Source organism: Chrysochloris asiatica, unplaced genomic scaffold, assembly GCF_000296735.1.
Source record: "Chrysochloris asiatica unplaced genomic scaffold, ChrAsi1.0 scaffold00024, whole genome shotgun sequence".
Lineage (NCBI taxonomy): Eukaryota > Metazoa > Chordata > Mammalia > Afrosoricida > Chrysochloridae > Chrysochloris > Chrysochloris asiatica.
In genome coordinates this window covers 25,084,540-25,090,143 of record NW_006408542.1, presented here as the reverse complement: position 1 = coordinate 25,090,143, position 5,604 = coordinate 25,084,540, and positions in this window count along the sequence as shown.

Genomic DNA, 5,604 nt, shown 5'->3' with positions numbered 1-5,604 from the left:
AACTTCCTCCTAAGGTAAATATTATACTTTTGATCTCAAATGGCTGACTAATCTATGGTGTATGTATCTTACTGGAGTTCTTGTCCCTCTATATTCCTCACTATTGCTTGTCTGGAAATGGAGCCACTGGGGAGTTCAACTCCAGATTTGAAGGGTGACTAAGGGCATAGTCTTGGGGTTTCAACAATCTCTGTCTTACCAGTAAGCCTTATCTTTCAAATTATTTGGAGATTTGATCCACATTTTTTACCCACTCTATGTAGGACCTTCTAATGTGATCCCTTTACAGAGAAGTTGCTAGTATGTATAGCTGGCCACCATCTAGTTGTCTGGTCACAGGGTCATTCATAGACAGTGTTATTCACATTGTCCATTAGTCCATTGGACTAATCATTTCAAATATCTTTAATTTTCATCACTTTTCTTTCTTCTGGGCAGAAAGAGACAAATAGTTGCACCTTAGATGGCTGCTTATTAGTTTTTAAGATCCTGGTTTCTACTCACCAAATAGGTAGCAGTATATTGTCTTTGTAGATTATGTTGTACCAGTTGACCAAGGACACTATTTCTCTTGAATTTGTCATTCCCATCTGTGATCATTAAGGCTTCGTGTCAACTTGGCTGAGCTGATTTTCCTTGGTTTGGCAGTTAAAACATAGCAATATCCCATGATGAGATCTTATATAATATGCTATAAAAGCCAGTCAATTGAAAAGAATGTTCCTTGTGGGTGTGGCCTTCTCCAAACATATGTGGATGCTTAGAAAAGCTGGCATGTTTTTTGCTAGGTCTGGATCCTGCATCTAGCTCATCGTCTGACCTCTGGCCTACCATATTCTGTGCCAATCCTGAGAGTTGTCAGCAGCGTGCCATCTGATCTGCTTACCTTGGATTTGCTTGCCTCTATAGCCAAAATCCTGCATCAGATCTGCAGACGTTGAGTTCATCAGACCTTGCAGCTGTGTGAGTCAGGAAAAGCCTCTAGGTGTGTGAGCCATTTCCTTGATATAAACCTCTCTCTGTGTGTAAATAAATGTGTGTGTGTGCTTTTGTGTGTGTGTGTGCATGTATATGGTTTGTTGTCGAGTTGGTTCCAACTCATAGCTACCCTATATAGGATTTTCAAAGCTGTAAATCTTGGCAGGAGCGGAAAGACTCGTTTTCTCCCATAAAGCAACTGGTGTGCTTGAACTGCTAATCTTGTGCTTAGCTCTTTGGTGATTTATCTGACAGATTACATGAGCTCTGGTAGCATAGTGGTTACAAATCAGGCTGTGAACCTTAAGGTCAGCAGTTCAAAATTACCAGTCACTCCACAAGAAATATGAGGCTTTCTGCTCCTGTAAAGATTTACAGCCTCGGAAACCCTGTACAGGGTCACTATGAGTCAGAACTGACTCGACGGCACATAACAACAACAACAAATCACTGAATTGATTCTGACTTACAGCAACCCTGTATAGAGTTTCTAAGGCTGTGAATATTTATGGGAGCAGAAAGCCTTATCTTTCTTCCATGGAGCATATGGAAGGCTTGAAATGCCAAACTTGCAGGTAGCTTTGTTGTTGTTGTTGGTGTTAGGTGCCATCGAATTAATACCTACCCATAGCAGCACAACAGGACAAAACACTGCATGGTCCTGAGCCAACCTCATAATCATTGCTATGCTTGAGACCATTAGTGCTGCCACTGTGCCGATACATCTCGTTGGGGGTCTTCTTATCTTTCTTTGACCCTCCACTTTACCAAACATGATATTGTTCTCTAAGAATTGGTCACTCGTGATAAGATGTCCCAAGTAAAGGAGATGAAGTCTGGCCATCCTAGCAAATAATGAGCAGCTGGGCTGTACTTCTTCCAACAAAGATTAGTTTGTTCTTTGGGCAGTCCATGGTACTGCACTGCTAACTGCAAGATCCGTGGTTCAAACCTATCAGTTTGTCCTTGGAAACAATATTCAGGGTCACTCTGAGTCAGAATTGACTAGACGACACTTAACAACAATAACAATATGCACACACACACACATACATATATATATACATATATATATGCATATGTATATGTATCTAATATGTATAGACATATAATGTTAATGGTTTTGCTTCTGTAGCGTACCCAACTTAAGACATCAACATAGTAAAAAACATAACTATTAAATCAAAATGACCAATATCAGTCCATTTCAGTTAACTAGTACCTAGGATGTTGATCTTCTTGCATTTCATTTAATTTTTGCAAGCTTCAAATTTTCTTAGATTCATACTTTGCAGATTACATATTCTGATTATTAATGGGTATTTACAGCTGCTTATTCTCTTTTTGAGTTGTGCTCCATCAGCAAATGAAGGTCTGAAAGCTTTGCTCCACCCACATCATTAAGACTTTGAAGAGATTACTCTTCCCAGTGGTAATCTCACTGCCTTGCAATAAGATGGGCTCATCTTCTGGCACTCAATTAGACAATGTTCTGATGCCATTCATGAGGTTTTCAGTGACTAATCCCTTAGAAATGGACCTGTTTGTCTTAGTCCGCAGGCTGTACTGAAACTTATCCACCATGGATGATTCTTCTGGTGTATGTAATACCTGTTACATGGTGTCCAGCATCATAGCAACATGCAAGTCACCACTGTGTAATAAACTGACAGACAAGTGGTGGTATAGATGAGTAAGCACTTCCAGCATTGCATCCATTTTTTGAAACATCTCAATTGGGATTCCATCAATCCCTGGAGCTTTGTTTTCAACCAATACTTTCAGCTTAACTTGGACTTCTTTTTACAGTATCATTGTTTCTTGATCATATGCTATCTTCAAGGTGGTTGAATATTGTTTAATTCTTTGTGGTGCAGTGACTATATATTTCTTCCATCTTCTTTTGATTCTTTCTAAGTCATTTAGCATTTGACCCCCCCCCCCAAACATCAATATTGTCACTTAAGGGTTGAATTATTTTTCAGTTATTGCAGCTTGAGTGTTTTCTTCTCTTTTGAATTTTTTTTTTTTTTTACCTCCAGCACTTTGACCATTTCATTATAATACTTTATTTTGTCTTTTCAAGCTGCCTTTGAAATCTTCTTTCTATTCAGGTTTTTACTTCATCATTTATTCCATTTTCTTTAGCTAATGGAATAAATTCAAGAACAAGTTTCAGAGTCTTTTCTCATCCATTTTTGTCTTTTATTTATTTTAATGACTTTATGCTTCCTTCCTGTATGATGTCCAAAATGTCATCACACACAGCATTTCAATTCACATGCCATTAGGCTGAACACAGAAATAAAACCATGTTATTGTTTTTGTTAAGTGCTGTTAAGTTGGTTCTGACTCACCTACCATGTATAGGATTTCCAAGGAGCAGCTAGTGGCTTTGAACCACCAACACTGCAGTTAGTAGACCAATGCTTATCCTACAGCACCACACCAGGACTCTGACCTTTCTACAAATAGCTCTGAAAAATGTATTATTATTATGGGCAACCATGCTTTTTGTTATAATGGGACAGGAATCATTTCATGGGGTGGAGGGGGTGGATAATAGATATTAAGGGCTACAATAACTCTGATGCAGAATTAATCTGTACTTTAACCATAGGATCTGACAAGTTGTCCACTAGGAGGGATCAAAAGGATTCATAACCTAAACAGGAACAAGAATAGGTAAGTGGGATGTTTCAGCTATGAGGGAGTCTTGCTAACAATGAGAAGGATTGGAAGTCACAGAGTATAAATAAGGATTTGAAAATTTAAGTCAAAATCAGAGAGTACTTGATATCATGTAGAACTTGTCTCTGTGCTTTAGGAAGACCAGTTTTGAAGAGTCAGGCATCTGAGGACTTCTAAACTGATGTGAAGCATTCTGGGGTTTTGAGACAGATATTCAGCCCCCATAACTTAATTTCTATGGAACATAGTACATAGTGGGAGACAACTGGTATCTGTTCAAATAAAATTCAAATATGAACACATTCAACTGAAAAACTTTTTTGTTTTCATCTTGAGGATATTGAACTGAGCAAAGAAAATCAGACCTTTAAGAAAATCTTGCAGAATGAAAGAGTATGGCAGAATGGATCCACTTTAGCAGCAAATTCTGAATAACAAAGAAAGTAATGGTTATAGTTACACTGTGAGATACACCAGATCAATTCCTTCTCGGTTTAGCCCATACCTTTCTTCTCACCTGCAGGATGGAATTGCTTGCTGGGCAAGTGTGGGCTTTGGTTTAAGAGGAAGTGCTCCCAACTTGGAAACCATCAACCCAATTTTGTGAGCTCCTCTCACAAGGGAGGCATATGGAGTGCAAGGTGCATGCCGTCTGCAAGGGAGAAGAGATCTGAATTGAAGTGTGGAAAAGATCAAAATCTTGGCAGTGAAATTGGTGAAAACTCATTAGTTACAAAATACCAGGTGGTGAAAGCAGTGATGATTACAGTAGAAGAGTTCAGGAACTGCGTATAGCAGGTTTGAGAATCACAGCCATTTCTGTTAATCTTGGAATCTGAGACAGAGATAAAAAGCTGGAAATGAGATCGTTGGAAAATTCTAGACTTCCTGGTAACTCATTTGATTTTTGGATTGTGCTCAAAATGTGATAAATGTGCTCAAATTGTATTCATTGGTGGAAAACAATAGAAGTAATACAGATTAAAGTAGGAATAAGGGGAATGAAGAGAAAATCTTGGGAGAAACAGAGTAAAAAATCAGAGCAGACACAAGACCATTCAAGAATAACAGACTAAACTACTTAGATTCCTTGCCTATTAATTGGAATTGAGTACTAGAGCAATCTCCACTGCCAACAACATCCTGACTTTCTGCTCAACATACCACATTATTCATTAAGTGAGAAAAGAAGTGAAAGGACTATGCAAAACTCAAAGTCAAGGTCAATCAGAAACTGTTGTGTAATACAGATCATGTGTACATGTCTGTTGATCTACAGAATGGGCTCAATGACAACTACTTCTTGTTATACCACTATACATTCAGTTGGCCTTCTCACTTTTATTCATGTTCCTTGTTTTTAAAAACAAATTATTTACCTACACTTTGTTTGTCTTTAGGTAATTAGGAGTGTCAGTTGTTATCTATAACACCCTTATCCATCACTCCTCTTGGGAAGGGATTTCACCACTGAAACAGACTTATTATATACATATTTTTTTCTACCTTTACATTGTGACAATTGCAATTAGTCATGATAACAATTACTCACTTTTGAATCATAAGAATCTTATCCCCCATCTCGTTTCACCTGACCCATCTTGACAAGATGAAAACTATTCAGTAGGGATTCTACCTACCCCCCACACACTCTGAAATTAAACTCCCTCTTGAAAAGTTGTAAGCCAGTCACTTCATGCCTTTATAGCCTCTCTCCCCTACCCCCCATTTTAGGTAGCCAATGTCTAAATTGCCCATCCCTTTCAACCCTGTGTACAGAGGGGGTAGGATTGATACTAGATGCGAAGCCTCCTTCCCTCTCAGTATAGGTCAACTTCATCAAATTGTAGCAATTTACACTCGTTTCCTTTATCAAATTTCTTTATCTTCCACTATTCAAGTTCTGATTATCAAGCCATCAAAGCTAGGTCAAAT